Source organism: Pezoporus wallicus, unplaced genomic scaffold (genome assembly GCF_028554395.1).
Source record: "Pezoporus wallicus isolate ANWC-B61680 ecotype Strahan unplaced genomic scaffold, APGP_CSIRO_Pwel_v1 contig_7673, whole genome shotgun sequence".
Lineage (NCBI taxonomy): Eukaryota > Metazoa > Chordata > Aves > Psittaciformes > Psittacidae > Pezoporus > Pezoporus wallicus.
The window spans coordinates 416,263-435,665 of record NW_026639532.1 but is presented as its reverse complement, the minus strand read 5'-3'; the positions used below and the strand labels follow the sequence as shown (position 1 = coordinate 435,665).

The 19,403-nt window shown below is 39.6% G+C and overlaps 1 long non-coding RNA gene across 1 annotated transcript in view; it reads right to left on the bottom strand.

The window, feature by feature from the left end:
* The window catches only part of LOC130602190 (uncharacterized), a 63,707-nt gene extending 50,005 nt beyond the window's left edge, over positions 1-13,702 (bottom strand). The window contains exon 1 of the long non-coding RNA XR_008972843.1: positions 13,483-13,702. This is a non-coding gene — a long non-coding RNA (uncharacterized LOC130602190). The remainder of the gene's footprint in view (positions 1-13,482) is intronic.
* Between the last annotated feature and the right edge of the window lie 5,701 nt (positions 13,703-19,403).

The window sequence follows — 19,403 nt, the reverse complement described above, 5'->3', positions numbered from 1 at the left end:
TCAGATATAAACACAGGATCCTTAGTAAAGAATCATTAATAGAGAAATTCAGAATCATTAGTAAAGAGATTCAGATAACCTCCTCTCAGGAACATGGTATGTGGTTTTCAGTATGTCCTAGCTGAGGTCAAAAATGTGCAAAGGGCTGATTTAGTGCCTGATTTGTTACTGCCTATGACTAAAAACAGAAAAGGAAAGTATATGTGTAGTAGTGTATAATGTTCAGGCTCCAACACTGCAGGTCTACACCAGCATAGAATACAGTACGGTACACTTCTAGCCTCTGAGATGTAAAAAAGAAAAAAAAAAAGAAGAAATAAATGGAACATGATTTATACATTACCTCTTGGTATACTGTCAACCAAAAATGTTAATGGAATCACTAATAAATCTGTATTACAGTCATAGCAATTTACCTAAAGGGCTTTTTACCTTTTGAAGGAAGCTGATAATGGTTATTTTCATATTCTGGTAGTTACTATGCGTAGGTTACAGAAGATAAATATACACTTTTCAAAACAAAATGTTCAAGATCCCCAGGAGATATCTACCGTCAAGAACAATTGCAGTGAGTTGAAAATCAGTAAAAACTACAAAGTATTTTCGCACAGATATTCATCCAGTCAGGCACTGCATAGCCGGAGTTACTTCTTGGCTAACAGAACTGTCTGTGCATGAAACTGGCAGAGCCCCAATAGCAGAAATGTTCTCAGTTTTTAAGTCACATAGTTCATATTCCTAAATAGTTTGAATTTTGTACTTGCACACAGAATATATTGCCTTAATCAAGAAACAATCATTTTCTTAGAAGCTGCAGTGAATCTAACCAGTCAAAGAAACTTTCAGGCATGCTCGCTTTTTGGAGTCTTCTTTTCTAGCAAATTCAGCCTCCCAAATACATATATATATATGTATATATATGTGTGTATGTTTGTGTGTTTATAGACCAGTAGATAATAGATAATAATTTCTAGCCACGCAAACAGAATTGGAAATGGTGGTCTTTGTAGAGTGGTCTTTATCGCTAAAGTTGATTTCATACTATAGCCATCAGGGTTAAAATTCAGGGCCTTCGGAACAAGCACCAGTCAAAGACAGAAGGGAGGTACAGGTTTGCTATAGCTCATTTCTTTCCCCTGAGAAAAGTAACTGTCCATTTCTGTCCCTGTCACCTAGTGCAACACAGCTACTGTTTAAATTTTAACTCTTTCCAGGCAGTCAAGTCTCTGACTTCCTATACTTGCATATTAGATATTGTATGAGTGTTGCAGCCTGTCAATATGACAAGGATGACAAAAACTGTTTCACTCAGTGTTCCCTCTTATAAATTAATTAATTAATTAAATAAATAACTACCTATATGAAAGATAAAATTTTAACTAGCAGAGGAAAGTGCCTGAAATTCTTTTATAATGTCTCTTATACTGTCTCAGAGTGGGAATTCAGTCCAAGGCTGAGCATAAGAGTAGAAAAAAAAAAAAAAAAAAATTAAAATAGCTTGGAAAATAAGAAGCAGTTACAAAATAACTCCAAAGAGTTAATTTTTCTCTGCTGATACAGATTATGGCAGAACTGGTTTTCCTCTTCAAAAATCAGGTGACTTTGAGACTTTATCACTTCTAATGACATTCTGCTAGGGATCTCATCACACAATTAAACTTCTTAAAATAATTCTAACTTTTCATTGCTGTATGTTTCTACAGCAATCCACACATGAAGCAATCTGAATGTGCCCCCTGATTTTTGATCTAAGAGCTCAACTTTGTGCACAACTTCCCAAATGTTATTCTTGGTTTGATGTAAGACCTGCCACTGGGAAACGTGGTACTGCACACAGGTCTCCATTCTCTGGGAGCACGGAGGAACCTTGGGATGAACCACAAGGCTTCCCAGCAGGTAATCTGGATGCTGCTGTTCTGCATCATTTTGGGGGTGAATATTTATTCAAGAAATAGCTAGTTCTTTCATTTTTCTCCTTCAGTGAAGAGAAACCAATAAAATGAACTGAAAAGTTTAATTTTTATTTGTCTGGGCCTTTGCCAGCTACTGCTTATAAGCATTCAATTTTCATGTTTGTTTGTCTTTCTTTGTAGGTCAAAGCATCATCTGGTAGATTGTGATGTACATCTGCCAAGATCAGCAGACTTAAGCCAGTTTATATTTGATATTTTAGGATTATCCTAACTCACTCAAGTTTCCTTTTTGAGCTGTAAATTTTTGTGAAATTCGGTGTATTAAAGCATGATGTTTGAACATTGTTTACTTATGAAACTATACTGGTTATAATCTTCAGACATACATAAATGAAAAAAATGTTCATGTTAGGCACAGTGACCCTGCTCTGAGATAATGTAATGAAATTGGTGTTTTTTCTGGGCTCTATTTCACTTGGTAATTCTACACGAATAAAGGTTTCACAACCAAGACATTAAGATTTTACTGAGGAATTACTGTTCCTGATCATAATTTTGTTATCTTTATACTACTTTGTTTTGAATAGGCTGTACTGACAGATATTTCCATAGGATATACATAACATCAGGACTCTCTGCTTAATACTTCAGTTACAAAGAACCATGGTGAGAACATGGTTTAAAAATGCATTTGGAACCTGATGTGTTTTTTTTGTTGTTGACTGTCTTCATCCTATGGCATCAGAGGGATGCTTGAGGGAATCTGCCTAGCTGATTTACAGAGAAAGTAAAAATTACAGTTTAAATTCAATACAGCACAGTAGTATTATCACACAGATTCACACAGAATTTTGTACTAGGATTCTGGAATTAAATTCTCCAGTATAGGTTACAAAAACTGAGTGAGGTTGGGCATACATGTTTTAGATCTGTTAACATTACAAATTTGATCCAAAGCCTGTAATCGTGAATTCTCTTGTTCCAGTGATGCGTTCTTTCAAGGCAGTTTGTTTAAGCTGAGCATAGCTGATATTGTGGATAACTCATTAATGGAAGACTGAGCTGGCCTCAGCCACCCTTCAGTTTCTTCCAGGCTTTAGGAAAACCTGTCTCTTTATCCTGCACATTCAGTAGTCTATTAATGTAATTTAATTAAAAGAGTTTTCAGATTACTTTAATGAAGGGACCTGGCAATGTGACATGAACAAACATAAGACATTCCGCTTCTCACTAGCAACGTAATGCCTACTGTTCCAAGGAGCTCTCAAGCAACAGAAATGTCATTGAAATGAGACATATTTTAATGAACTTTTAATTTCATAAAAGCAATATGTTTGGGTTTTTGGTGTTTTGCTTTTTTTTTTCCAAAAATGAGTAGAGGTTAGCACTGACAGTACAGTCTAGGAGACAAAAGACATGGAGGTGACTGGATGGTAATCTGCAAAATCATGGCTTTTCATTTGCATTCATAGCATTGAAAGCAGCTATATTTTCATTAATTCTTTCTCTGTTTTAAAAGCCTTTATCACAGAAAACTTGTGGGCAGAAATAAGTCCTGATTCCTAAGATGCCAAGTGTAATACTTGTGTGTTTTCAGGGGGAGAGGCCAGGCTTACTTGAAATCTTTGCCATGTGCGAACAGAACTACTTACTTCACATTAAGAAAAATCCATTATAAAAAAAATAGGAAACACAGACACAATTTGTTCAGGAGTTTTTTCTCCCAGAAATCTACAGAAAATATAAGTGGCCACTCATTAGGGACTGTTTAGAAGTCTTCAAATATATTTTCAGAGTTTTCGACAAAATGTTACAGCATTTCTCAGTCCTTATAGTGCTTCATCTGATTTTGGCTTGTTTGGGTTGGGTTTTTTTGATAAATCAATTAACAATTTTATCAACATGATGATGCTTTGGAAAATCAGTATTTGCTTTCTTATTCAATGAAGCCTGCATATTGTATACCATGCTTGCAACACTTCTCTCTTATTTCTGACACAAAGGCCATACTAATAGCCACACTAATACACAGTTATGAACAGAACAACCTTCTACACTGTTATTTAGCAGTGCCCTCTCCCCTATGGTTAAATGAAGAGTTTAATGGTAGGTTGTCTGAATTATTCAACCCCACCCCTGCTGTTAATAGAGTTCAATGAAAATGTAGCTACTTCATTTTATGATCTACAGTATAAAGTTCACAAAGAGACTGACTGTGTTAGTGTTTTGTCACTGTGCCACCCCAAACAAGAGGTCCACTATTAGAAAATGTTTCATAGAACTAACATATCTTTCCTAAAACTGTGATTATATCTGCTGTATGAAGGAAAGTTCAAGTAAGGGAAGGCTGGCTGAAATTTACTTTTACAAGTGCAATATTTTACAGGTTTAGACCAAGACCTAGCAGCTAAGCCCAGCGTTCCTCTTATAATGGAATTAGAAACTCAGGGTTAGGGTTAGCTTCCTGGGCTCCACAAATAATTTGGGGAGTTAGGTGTCCTAAAAAAAATCTATCCTGAAATAGTATAACAGCAGCTTTCTTCCACGGGCATTCTCCCCCTCCATTGGCTTCCATAAGATCCAAAAGTTCTGCTTAAGTACACACAATTCTCCTACTGATCAACTTGCATGTTTCACTAACTTTTCACTCAGGGCTGTTGGTCTCTTGCTCTGTCTCCTCTACTGTTATCCTTTGGGGGATTGAACAAGTATCACTGTACTTTCTACATTCAGAGCAGTCCAGAAACATGGCAGACCCATCCTTCAGCACAGTTTTCAATACCTCAGTACAAACAGTAGGCAGTTGGCAAAAGAGGATTGACTTGGCCGGCTGTGAAGGAGGCATCTAGGTTCCCCCTGAAACAGTTCATGACATGGAAGAGATTTATTAAGACTGTGACGAATATTTCTCACCAATTTTTGGAGAGAAAAAAAAGAAAGAAACCACAAGGTCACAAGAATTGCTATTAGTTGAGTTATCATTGCTCAGGCAACTACAGCCTGTCATCAGCAGTGTACCTAATTTTCTACCTACACCTCTTTTGTATAATAGGGAACTGTGGCTCCTGCTAGAACTACCCATAATACGTAGCTGCCATGATGTAAGTCATTAAATCTCTGCTGCATTAGGTTGACTGAAGATGTGGTTGTGCTTGATACCATTTTGACACAGAGACTGAGGAATACAGTACAAGTATTTACACAAACATCGCTCTGAATGCACAGAATATTTACATGTAATAACACTTCTGAAACATTCCCACATTTGCATTGTTCATTCACTTTTAGGAATTTGTACAAAATGCCAAAGGAATTTAAAGTAATTGAAGCAATTACTGTGGTACTTCAAAAAGCAGTTATCTTTGGGGAGATGACAAATCTTCATTGCCATGTGAATATTCTCATCGAATATAGCAGATCTTTCACCAATCAGTGAACAAATTGGATATCGTTTCTTAATTTATAAACTATAAGGAATGTAGACTGACAGCCAATCTTACAAGAAAAGGAAACATTACTATTTCCAAGAGGATTAGAAAAAAACAGAAGGGGAAAAAATTGCAATCTACAAGGATAGGTATCTCACAAGGGATAGGTACTTTGATTTCATGTTATGTGTAACAAAACAAAAACAAAACCTCATTTTGATTGTGGTTGATTGTACATCTTTGACTAGGAAGGCACTAACAGCATTAACTAAATTTTTATTAGCATTTACTCCAGCATTTCCACATGCAAACAGGTAATTCGTAATCAGGTTTTATGTTTAGAGTTAAAACGGGTTGCGGAATGGAGTTAAACTTTTTTGTTTACCTTTTTATTTATATTTAGAGGACTCCAGATATAGAATATGAATGGCTCATCTGTTACAATGTTAGAAATTAAAATGAATTAAAACCAACCTAGCTCTAGTAGTCCAACGTTTAATTATTTCAGAAGAATCATATATAAAGGTAAAAATCTAGTCTCATATATTATTACTTGCTGTTGCATAACCAAGAGAAAGGATTCTGTTTCTGGAATCCTCATCTGCTGGCCACAGAAATAACGGCATCATATTTGAGGCAATCTCAGGTAGGTTCACACATTTTGCATAGCTATCTGCATGTAAGCCAGGAAAAAACTGGTTTCGGTGGCATGCTGCTGGAGTCACATCCCTGACATATTACAAATTCACTCAGTGGCTTGCTATCATTCTCCGTAAGATGATCACTGTTCACTGTGGGACAATGACCTCTCCAAAGAAATATCTAGCCATTAACCTAAAGGCCATCTGCCAGATCTCAGTATTTTCTCATGCTGTTTTCTTAATCTGGTTGGACATGCTACCAGGAAGAATCTTCAGGGAGGCAAATATCAATCAGATATAAAGAAAGTGAACCAGAAAATTAGTAAATAGGTTATAAGAAAGGGAAAGATGTATTCCAGTTTTAAGGATTAAATGCATTTGTAATACTCTGTTTAGAGAGGACGGAATAAATTTGACTGAAAAAATTTGGTCAGACCTCTGGTTTTAAAGACCACAAGTAATGGATGGGTTCCTTCATTAGATGACAGAGTGGATGTCCGAACTGTTTGCTCTCATTTCAAGAAACAGTAGTTTGCACACCATCCTCAAACATTTCACAGTGGTGGGATCCTGCTTCCTTTGCCTGGAAAATGGGAATAGTTTGAGACCTCTGCTTTCTGACATGCTTCCAAATGACTCTTTTGCTCACTAAGGGACAAATCAATTCTGGGTTAAAGAGGAATAAGGAAAATAAGTTAAGCAAGTCTTAAAATAACTGAATCATAGAATCACAGAATCATAAAATCACAGAATGGTTTGGGTAGGAAGGAACCTTCAAAGATCATGTAATTCTAACTTACCTCACACTCTGCCATGAGCAGGGACACCTTCCACTAGATCAGGTTGCTCAAAAGCCCCATCCAACTTGAACACTTCCAGGGATGGAGCATCCAGAACTTCTCTGTGCAACCTGTTCCCATGTCTCACCACCCTCACTGTAAAAAAATTTCCTCCTTATATCTATCTAAATCTCCCCTTTTTCAATTTAAAACAGTTGCCCCATCTCCCGTCACTACAGGCCTTGGTTAAAACACCTTTTTCTGTGTTTCCTATAAGCCCCTTTAAAGTACTGAAAAGCCACAATAACATCTCCCTGGAGCCTTCTCTTCTTCAGGCTGAACAACCCCAACTCTCTCAGCCTTTCTTTGTAAGTGTTCCAGTCTCTGACCAGTTTTTGAGGCCTTCCTCTGGACCCACTACAAGAGGTCCACATCTTTCTTGCACTGGGTACCCCAAAGCTGGGCTCAGTATTCCAAGTGGGACCTCAAGAGAGCAAAGCAGAGGGGCAGAATCACTTGCCTCAACCTCTGGTCATGCTTCTTTTTATGCAGCCCAGCACATGGTTGGTTTCTGGGCTGCAAGTTCTACTGATTCATGTCCAATTTTTCATTCACCAGTATTCCCAAGTCCTTCTCCTCAGGGCTGCTCTCAATCCATTCTCCATCCAGCCCGTATTTGTGTTTGGAATTGCCCTGACCCAGGTGCAGGACCTTACATTTGTTGAACTTCATGAGTTTTCAGGAGCCCACCTCCAGCCTGTCCAGGTCCTTCTGGATGGCATTCAGACTTTACCAGATTCTGTGAACATGGTAGAAATGGGGAAGCTCAGTTACTATTTAGATACTCAGTAATAAACCTGAAGTACTAAGTAAATATTAAATAGAACCATTTCATTTCTTTCGCTGTCTCTCTTACTGGTGTCATAACTTCATTCTTTCTCATTAATTTTGAACAGATGATTGATTTTACGGAGTGAAGCAAAGCAAGAGCTGGCATCCACTATTCCACTTCCCACCACAACTTGTTGTAACACACAATCCTTCTTGGTCATATTATGTATCTGTGGCTGAAAAATCCCCTCAATGTTCATTTTGAGACTACATTCTCATCTGGAATATTAAATTTTGTGATATTCTGCATTGCCTGAATGTAATGATTAGCTTGTAAGGAGCTCACCATGAGTTAGCCTATGACAAATCCAGCTATCTGGATTTTCAACAGGTGTGGATGCATGAGTCAGCCCGTAAAATAGTGCTTTATGCCTGGCACAACACTGGAAAGTTTACCCCTCGATAAATCATGGCTAAATGTGGCCACTTTTTCAATTGTTTATTTTCCAGTATTTGTTTCCCACATTTTAACACATGCATCGGCTTATTTACATTACAGGACGATCTGCTCTGGCTTCAAGAGTGTCCTTTCTGTTTGTGTTTTCCTGGATGCAGTTTTAAAGAAAGCAACCTTAGCACAGAATAAATAGCCTCTAAAAGTTTGTTAAATAATTGTTGTTTGTTTAGTAAACTTTGCTGGCAGATTTCATCTTATTCTAGGCAAATCATTCAGATGTATAGTCAATTACGAAAGTATATGCAAAGGACAATTTGTTATCATTACTTCCTTTATCTCCTTTCATCTCCTGTCTCTAGGTGCTCTTTTTTCAAGGTTTCATAACAAACAAAAAACCCCACATGATCTTCCTTATTTTCAGTGTGCTTGTGGTTAGTTTTCTGAAATCTGAGATTACTGTAGCTTTACCTTGAAATCGGGTAACAGAAGTACTTCTTAAATAATTAGAATGTAGCAACAGCTCTATCTTCCAACAAGCAGAAAGGACTACTGCTAGATTTCTCGAAACATTTTAAAGTTTACCGTTACTTCTCTTTCTGTAAACAAGTGTTCATGCACTAGGAAATACTGACTTTTAGAGTGATGTATCTCACTAGAAACCGTATCTGCAGCTTAGTCTTCAGGTCTCCCTTGCCGGAACAAGTCCAGAGGAGGGCCATGAAAATGATCAGGGGGCTGGAGCAGCTCTGCTCTGGAAACAGGTTGGGAGAGCTGGGCTTGTTCACCCTGGAGAAGGCTCTGGGGAGACCTCAGAGCAGCTGCCAGTCCCTAAAGGGGCTACAAGAAACATGGAGAGGGACTTTTCATAAAAGCAAGTAGTGATAGGACAAGGAATAATGGTAGATTTAGATTAGGTATTAGGAAGTTCTTCCCTGTGAGGGTGGTGAGGCCCTGACACAGGTTGCCCAGAGAAGCTGTGGCTGCCCCATCCCTGGCAGTGTCCAAGGCCAGGTTGGATGGGGCTTGGAGCAACCTGGTCTAGTGGAGGATGTCGCTACCAGTGGCAGGGGGATGGAACTGGTTGAGCTTTAAGAACCCTCCCAACACAGACCAGCCTGTGATTCTATGATTCTCTCAGTAGATATGGCAGAATTTAGTGGTGAGCTGCTATCTACCATCAGTCACTGTTTAACACAATTAAGTACAAATGATAAACATCAAGCCACTGTTTTCCTACACCAAATTCTTAGGAAACAATTTAAAGATGGAGTCAAAGGTCTAGTTCAAATACACTTAATATGTTTTGTGAGTTTCTTTTCATTATTACCATAAACATCTGACAATTTTTTTATTTTTTTTGTCTGAAAACAAGCAAAAAAATGGTAAGTACATGAAAAAAAACCACAATCTTTCAGTGAGACCTATGTAAAGATCCCAGAGACAAAGGGGTAAAAGTAAGATAATTTAATGACATACAAAAAGCATTAGGAGAAATGTAGATACTTTTTCCAAGGAAAGTTATTTGAGTTAGTGTATTCAGATTAATGATAACTAACTGAATTACCTGCATCGGAGCACCAGTAATCACTCGTACATATATTCAGCCATGTCAGATTTCTCTTATACTTTAAGATCCAAATGCTAGTGTGCATGTAGGATAACAATACACAGATACATGAGATAGAGGTATTTTATTTTCTGAAACTATATTACAAACCATTCTCAATGGTAAGTAAAACATGGCATCACTCTAGATAATGCGGTGTTATAAATAATTTGTCTCCAAACATTGATAAGAGCTACTGGTTTATTTTTTTAAGTACTGGCCTAGCAGAGCTAGAGATGTGCATCTTTCATTCATGGGAAAGACATTATATAAGTAGCAGTGCCCCCAAAAGCTCACCTCATCTGCAGTCTGCAGAGAACATTTACTGGACACTAGAGTTAAGGTTTTGCTAAGGGTGCTAGCTGAGGTTATTGGATTTGTGGCATATTTCCATTTGCCTGGATAAAATTAAGCCTCCAATGTAAAGGCATTTGTTTTGTTGTATTTTTGCATTATACTGAGGTACAAAAAGTGCAGTAGCTATAGCTGTGTTACATGTCTATATAATACATACTCAGCTCAGTGGGACTCTTTATGATTGGAATTTATCTTGGTGAGTGTTTGAGAAAAAAAAACCTTGGAAATAACGATGAATAAGAATGCAGCCTGAAGGAGATCGTGGGCTGATTTCTATCCTCAAAAGAGCTCTTCAAAGACTTTCATCCTTTATGCTGCCAGCATGCTGCTCCATTTGCAAAGTAAAATCTCCATGCAGCTCTCCAGTGTCTGATGTGGTCTGTGCTTTTATGCATGCTAAAGAATAAAAGGAAGGTGGTATTTTGTTTTGCCTAAAAAAAGAAAAAAAAAGAAAAAAAAAAGAAAAAAAAGGAAAAAAAATTGAAAAAAAGGAAAAAAGGAAGTATCTGTGGCAAAAATAGAGTAAATGGTGCTCAAAGAAAAGAGGTCAAAACCTGTAATCAATCAATCTATCTAAAATACTTCATCAAGATATATGCTACTGACCTTTATGATTTAATATTTATTATGGCTATTTGCCAGTAACAATATTATTGTGTTATGGAACTATAAGCAAGAGGACTGCATGACTCAAAAGCTTTTTGAGCATATTTAAAAAATGCATTCTCTCAAATCTATAAATGGCAGGTAGCCATTGCCTGCATGGCTCAGACATGGATAATGAAAACCTTAAAGATACATTTGCCACAATGCGAGAGCTCAGGTCATTAAAATAAGTTTATTCCTGCATACAAGGAAGTCCAAGTATATTATCATGAGATCATAACCATAACAAACAAATCACTTGATATTACTTTCATGTGAGAGGTCTGAATTTAGTTGCTTACCATGCACCTCATTTCCAAATGCTTAAAATCCTTGCTGAATTAGGACCTAATGCAGAAGTCTCTTGATTTAAATAAAGGATTTGGAAAGTAAACAAAACCCCACACTGTTTTATTTCCTACAGAAATGCTACAAGAAGTGATCTTTTATGGAAAAAGAAATAAAAAAAACCATTTAGAATACTTCAGTTTTAATCAGGAAGTCATTGAAATTAAAAAAGACACTAAGCATACAAGATGAGAAACACTTTTTCAATGCAGTTAAGCCAGTCTTACAGGAAGTTTTCTACTTATGGGACACAGCGTGAGGTTTATTTATTTTTCTGCACTTCACACTAGGAGGTTACAGAATAAGTCACAAAATAGAGTTTAAATGTGTTTTATTTTTCTGTGCTAGAAATATCATATTCTAAGAAAAAGGCACTGTAAGCCTAGTTTCAGATTTCAGAAAAGGAAGCAAAATTTAAACACTACATGTTCATGTATTATTTTTCATTGCCTTTGTGAAGCAGTACAAAATCACTTGGCATGGAGATCACCAGATGGGTAATATAAATGAAATTAAAGTCAAAAAGCATTCAAACAACACTCAAAGTAATGAAAGCAATATGAGCAAATGGAGGTAAATACAGTAGAATTATTTAGACAGCCATTAAATATGAAGTCTAAGGTAGATTGCCATATGTTTACCATAATGAAAAACAGGAGTTGGCAGTTTCTACTCAAATTAATGACTTCAATACAGAAGTATTAAAAAAACAAACAAACAAAACAACCAGAGGTTTTAATATCTTTTCTCTAATTTTGAAGAAAAAACTTTAAAAAATAAAAAATGAAACTTTAAAGAACAACCTTTTAGTAGGGCCCAAGTTTCCTCTACTCCCTCATTACTTTTCAAAGAGTAGATCGTATAAATTCTTCAATGTTTTCTTCTTTTTTTTTCAAATATTTTTAGTCCTTTTATGAATACTTGTAAGACAGATGTTCTGCACTTACAAAAAGGGCTGGGTTTGCAGGACTTGATATTCTCTTAAAACAGAACTTTCTAATTCAGGGAACATGCTAAGGCCTTCAAAATGCTCCATCCCTGGCAGTGTTCAAGGCCAGGTTGGACGGAGTCTTGGTCGACATGGTTTTATGTGTGGTGTCCCTGCCCGCCGCAGCGGGGTTGGAACCTGATTATCTTTAGGTCTTTTCCAACCCTAACTATTCTATGATTCTATGGTTCTGTGAAATTACTGTCCATATTTTCCTTAACATTGTTCTGAGAATATAAATTAATCTACACCAATTACAGAATTTGTGCAAGAGAAGCTAGCATGGGACACATTACTAGAAGAGGACAAGACCGCCTGGGAGTGAGAGACTGTGAAGCTTCACCTCTTTCTGTATGCCACACCATCCTAGCTAGAATGAAAGGGGCAGGGTGACAGACCTTTGGGATGCTCCTGCCTAGGCAACAAATGGGTCTCTCAGCTTGTCATTTCACAAAAGTAGCACTGAATCACTTTGCTCAAGGTGAGGTCTGAAATCCTTAGACCAGGCCTTTGTAATTACAGCATTCAGTTTCATGAGCCAGATCGATAACATAAGGGAAGTCTGGCACAAACGTACACAAGCGCCTGGTACAACAGACCTCTACAGAGAAACGGCGGTGTGACTCTGCACATCAGCTGGAGCCAGTAAGTCATCCCTTCTGTTCACAGAGTATAGGATTTCCTGCCCTCAAAGAACAAAAACATCTTTGGGACACATTAACCATTAATTGCTTGCTATGTTCTATCCCCTATAAAGGCAAGTTTTCAGGCATTTTAAATCAAACAAAAAAACTGAGGTGCTTTAATTTGGAAATATTTTAAAGACTACCAAATAATGAATTCATTAAGTCTGTGTATCTTGCATTTTATATGAATAAGGAAAATTGTTCATCATAATATATCTAGCCTGCGTAGAAGTACTGAAACACCCACCACAGGCCCAATTTCCCAAATTTGTTTTCATAAAGAAGGCAGTAGCTCTACTTGTAAAACAAGGTATTCCTTTAGCCTGAGGGTGGCAGAATCATGTTTTACCATATGTATTTTTGTATTCTGGAGCAGTGTTAAGAGTCTTGCTTAACAAAAGAATCTTCACTATAATGCCCCCAAAATAACAGCGCAGACACGCAGATGTGGCACATAGGGACGCAGTGTCATGGTGGCCTTGTCAGTGCTGGGTTTATGGTTGGACCTGATGATCTCAAACACCTTTTCCAACCTCAATGATTTTATGATTCTACAGCTCCCCCAGCTGACCCGTGCAGGTCTCCTGCACGAACCTGCTCAGCCGGACATGCTGAGCAACGCATCAGCATGGTAACATACAGCTCATTGTAAGACATGCCCAAGCTTCAGCATGAATTCCACTGCAATCTCACCCAAGTGCACCGCAGCTCGATCAGCTTCTAAAAGCGATCAGCATGCCCACCTTGCCTTCCCTTCACCGGTAACCGCTTGTGCTGTTTCGCACGCACCCCTCCGAGGTTACCTTACTCTGGCTTCCCACTATCTTCGGTCAGTACCTCCCGGGGTACCGCTCCACCGCCGAAACTCCCCCGGCTCTAGTCGGGACAAACTTTCCCATCCTAGCAAAAGCCTGTGCCCGCTGGGCTCCGTTACTGTTCCCCGAGGCAAAGGGTGTACAAAGCCTCAGGGCCTGGCGGATGGGCACTGAAATCCCCTCCCGCCAGAGCGCGCCGGTCTGCAAAGTGCTTCCCGCACCCCGCTCCCGCACCAAGTGGCTCCACCGCCGGAAGCCGGCTGCACAATGAGCTGCGCCTCGAGACGCCGGGACTCGGCCCCGGTACCCGAACCGACACCGAAACCGGTGACGAGGCCCACCCCCAAACCCGTTGCCAGCCCCGCCCGCAGACCAGCGCAAGCAGACGTGAGTGGCGCCTCGTCCCCGAGCGGGGTGGGGCGGGCGGTTCCTCGTCCCTGGGGCGGGGCAATGGGGGACTGGCGGTCCGGGGAGGCGGAGCCTCCGCGGCGGCAGGAAGGGGGCTTTGAGGCCACTGTTCAAGGTAGATGCTGGTGTTGCCACCGCCGTCGGCAGCAGGACGGAGGTAGCTCGATCGGGAGGCGGCAGCACGGCACGGCTGCGCTCCGGTCCCTTCCGTGAGTTTCACGTGCGGGGCTGTGGGAGGAGGGAGTTGGAGTTGCCTTCCGTGAGTTACACGTTCACGGCCCCACTGCGGGCCGCTGTCCGGGAGTGCTTGCGGCAGGACACCCGGGTCTGGCTCAGCCCCGCCGGTCTGCGGCGGCCCTGAGGGGAGCTCTTGTCCTGCCGCTGCTTGACGGCGTGGGCGCGTCGAGGTTATCTGCCGAGCCTTCCTTTCTCCCCGCCGGGAGAGGGCGGGAAGGAAGAGCTTCCCTCCCGGCAAAGTTTGCCGCGGAGGGAAGCGAGGCCGGCTCCGCTGTGGGCCGGCGGTGGGGGAGCTGGGCGGCCGTCCCGGGGCCCGCTGACTCCCGCTTGTCATAGAGTCCGGCTTAAAGGGACAGCGGCGGTTGGGGAGCGGCGCGCCCGGAATGGGGAATATGGCTGATGGCGGGGGGGACGGCACGGCGCCCCGCCGGACTCCGGTGCCGGCATGTCTTCACCTCTGGATGGCCAGCCAGGGAAAGCGGTCAAGCGTTGGTATTCTGTTAGTCTTGACTTCCAGCTGCTCGGAGCTGTGGTGGTACGTTTCCCATTAGTGCTTGGGAGTGGCTGTTGTCTTTTTTTTTTTTTTTTTCCCCTTTCTTTTTGAAGCCTTCACTGCTCATTCTGTTAATTTCTTAAAAAAAAAAACAACGTATTAGACCTTGTAGGTAGTTGCATTAGTTATGACGGATGTATTGCCTGTATCCCACATTTTTGATTTGCACGTGTTTTTGAGCACACCTATTTGAGTACAACTATTCACCTGCCAGCCTGGGGCTGTGCTGTGGTGACTGGTGGTGGACCGGCGGGTTTCAAGCCCTTCTGAAACAGTAAAACCGCTGTCAGTGTTTTGACTGCCTTGTGGTGGGACTCCAGGTGTGGTGTTGGTAAGTGGGGATGTTTTACCACAGATTGTGCTCAGGTGGCGTTCTGTAGGCTTGCAGGTGAGTGCTCTTACAGAATCCAATAAAAAAAAAAGAGAATTAACTGCTGCTAATTAGAAATCCTACGCTACTTATTAATATTTGGCATGGAAATGGGAGTCTTCTTACAAGAGGATGAGCCTTTTAGTAAGTCAGTTCTCTTTATGATATTTCATTTGATAGGAATAAGGCCTTTTGTTTCCTTTTTTGACTGGGGGCACTCCTTTGTATATACGGGTGTTCCAGCATTAAAACCACCAGTAGTGAATGTAGCTTTAAGGAAAGTACAATTCAATCCCAAAATCTTAATCAAACTTATTTTTTAGATGATTTGTATTTCAGACTGTTGTTTCTGTCTTTGTCTTGTTTTATAGATGTGAACTCAGGTGTCTGTCGTGTACTGTAGATCTCAAATCAGGAGATAGTTTTTAAAATAACTTTACTGGAAGATTGATGCATGTTTGCCAACAGAAAAAAAAAAAATGGAAAGCAGGTTGAATTTAATCCTCATGTACTCAGCTAGTTTCTTTGATGTAGGCATCCCATTACTGGTGCGGGCAAAAATGGAAGGTCTGGAGGTAAGGGGTAGCAAGCAGCCAAAAGCAGATATAGAACACACAAGGTCTTCCTTTGACAGATGGACGCAGAGGTCTGCGCAAGCATGTGCGCAGGCAGGCTCAAAGTAATCTCAGAGATACAGTCCAAAATAGAAACCCACCACTTCGTTGCTTTATCTGCTTCTTTGTCAAGTGAGAGAACCTCTGGGCTGCTGAGTGTCATATAAAAGAAGATATGATTGAGTCTGTTCTTCTGGAAATTATTTCTCTGTATATGGCTGATACCACAAAATCTTCAGTTTAAGAAGAGTATTCTTCTTGATTACTTACATATGAATTCTAAGGAACTGTGGTGTAAAATCCAAACATATTGAAGATAAACTTATTCTTAGTATATTGCTTCCATTTTCCACGTAGTCATGGCTTCAAGGTAGCTGGGAGGTTGGGATTTGTTCTGCAGTCCTCATTTTACAGATTGACAGAAGCATCCATGTTGCACACCTAAGAATGATGGCATGTACAATGAAATGGAGTCATTTTGTAACTTGCCAGGTTTCCATTTCACACTTAATTGGATGTGACCATTACTGGTGATATTTGAGAGGAGTAAATCTCCTGTGATGCTTATATATATAATAGTACTGTCCAAAGTCATAGCTATTAGTACAAACAAAAATTTGAAAATAATCACAAATCAAATTGAACAAGCTAGAAAAAGTATTTCTGCTCTATACCTGAAAACAACTTATAACAGGATTAAATGCCTTATGGAGTAGGTTATACCATATCGGCCATATTCCATATGGTAGGTTATACCACATTAGTCCTCTTGTGTCTAGAGAACAATATCTGGTGCTGGCTGCTCTGTGCAAATTGTTGCCAGAATGGTTTACCAGTCTGGTCTAGAATGACAGTTTGTATAGCCGAAGTATTAAGAATATTCTTTTAAAGAATCTTTACTTGAAGCATTGTAGTTCAGTCTAACATTAAAGTGGCTGAAGGAAACACTGGACATGCTCTTAACTAGTGAGCCTAGCTGAAGTTGGTTTCTTTTTTTTTTTTAATGCTGCAGACCTTGGATCAATCAAATAAATACAGGATATTTTCCTAGAGCACAACCAAGTATTTTCTGATTACATAAAACTGTAGCTTGAAAGGAGATGTAACCACTGAAACATTTCATATTTGTAGGATACTGCATGGAACCTTTCTTTGATCTCTGCTTGGCATTGCTGTCCCTTCCCTTCTCTCTTTCCCCTAGCCCCCCCTTCTTCTTTTTTAGCTTTTTGTAAGGCAGTAAGAACATGTAAAATTGAAGTGCTTTGGGATGCTGAAAGATAGGATTTACGACATGCTCCTTAATGAATAAGCCTTTCATTTCTCTGGGATAAGAGGAGGACTCTTATAATGTTCTGCCGGTCTTGCTTGTACTCAGATTCAGTTTCCTCCGGTTGGTCAAGGTAAGGAGGATAGACTGTTACACTCCTCAGGGATGTTGAATTAAACTAAAAGCCTTTTTAAAATAATTGCTCAACATGTTCCTAAAGAGACATCTAAAGTCTTACTTGAAAAATATTTTGATTTAGCATTTCTTCATTTTTATGATGGCTTTTTTTATTTGTGTTAAAACATACATTTCAATGCAATTTGGTAAATTTGCTGTTAAGAGTGTGTGGGACTGAAAGTGTGGAGTACTTTGTATGTTAAGATTATGATGAACTTCTGGAAGCATAAGGTGAAATCAAGAAAGATTATGAGATACAGCTCATGACCATGTGAGCAAAGAACAAGTACTGACAGAAGTAGCGTAGGTATAAATGGGAAGCAGACTTCGTGGTTAGTGCTGGCTTTTGAAACTTGGTGTTCTTCAGGTATACATCTTAAAATATTTGGGTTTATTATTACTGTTTTTGAGAAACACAAGTTGCACAGAGACACTCTTTTTCATCTCTATGTGTGAACGTGAATGAAATGTAAAATTAGCCTCTAAAAGAATGTGTGTAGATTATATGTGCAGAGATGCCAAAAGAAAGCAAGCTTTTCTGATTTCCTTAATAGAAACAAGCTGCCTGACCTTCATCTGAGACACTTAGCAGTCATTAATTGGAAAAGCGCTGTTGTAACAGCACTCCATGCACTGTGAGCACTTGCTGCCCATCTTAGAGAAAGGGGTTCCGTCACTTTCCCTTCACCCTTCAGTGTATTATCAATTACATAATTCAATTAGAGGAATCTGCCATTTAACACAAAGAAAAGAAGTGTGTTTTGCTGAAACTAAAACACAATAAACGATAACCTAGGCTGTTCCTGCTGTAGTGATGAACTTCCTATATTTTATGCAACAGATATCACTTGGCAAATAGTCTGTTTTAAGATACCGTGGTTCTGCGACGGCCAAACAGGATGTGCAACCAGATGAAGTGGAAGAGTTTAAAGTGCAGCAGCTACAGTGGATCACTGAATAGAAGGAAACATGGCTTTTATTTTGAACAAAGTCATTTTCATAAACTCATATTTATTACCTCATATTTCTTCCTTCCTTTTGTATTCATGCTTTTGCAGTCCTACATTTATGACGACCAGGACAGATGGGTACCCCATCAGTCCGTCCAGGATTACTGGCAGTGACAAGGGGAGCGAGGGATGCTGCTATCAAGTCCTTTGGGTTATTCTTGACTGTTAATGATATTGCATGATCTTTGCTGTTTCCTTTTGACAAAGAATGCCAAGGGTAATGTTGAGTCATAGTGCATATTTTCAGTTCCATGTACTTGATCTCTTTATTTGCAGCAGGCATGCCATTCTTATTACTCCATCTCTGCTGCTTTAATCTGTGCTGTTTACATTCATGGTCCTGGTGTCATAATACAATATTTACTATATGAATCTCTACAACAGGCAGGTATTTCAAATGATTGTAAAACAAGCTGCACACGTATCAAAGGTGTATAGTGTGTTTTAAAATAATCTGTCTCTCTGCCATGGTTCCTAGTGTGTAGGGTTAATCAGGGCTTAAATAAAACACCAGAAGTTTGCTTCTGACACTCCCACTGGATGTTGCAAGAGGCCTACTAATTTTCAGTCTTCTGTGTTTGCATATGCCTCAGGTCTTTTATACTTAGGAAGAAAATAGCATTATTAGTCTTTCATACTTAGAAACAAAAAGGGATTATGAAGAAATGTTTACACTAAAACTTTTTTTTTCTTTTTCCATTTTTTTTCTGTGTTAGGCACAGAGCTAGATTAACCCTATAGGACCCCTATAAAACTGTAGAAGATTTGTTTCACTTTTATCCCTTCCACCCAAGTATGTGAACGAGTATTTTAGTGGCTGTACATTTGCTTTCTGTTGCAGGCCTGCAAAGAATGTCTTTCAATCCATATAATAAAACAATTACTCATCTTAAAAATGATGATCCACAGCATATTCCTTCTGGCTTATTTAAAAAATGTCTAAATGTCTAATTTCCGGCCTAAATTATTCATGGCCTTTATACACTCATTCGTTCTTGTTTAGTATCATTCAGTAGCTTAATTCTGTGTTCTTTCCCTGTGATTGATGGATATACTTCAGTTTGTTTATAGACAGCAATAATGTTTGCTTTTAGACTTTATGTTGCTAGGCTGAACAATCCAGCCTGTCTTTGTCTCATTACGTACTTGGAAAATTAAGAGAAGGCTGAGGGATGACCTCATGGCAGCCTACAGCTTCCTCAAGAGGGGTCAGTGGGGTGGGAGGTGCTGATCTCCTTTCTCTGGTAACCAGTGACAGGACACGAGGAAATGG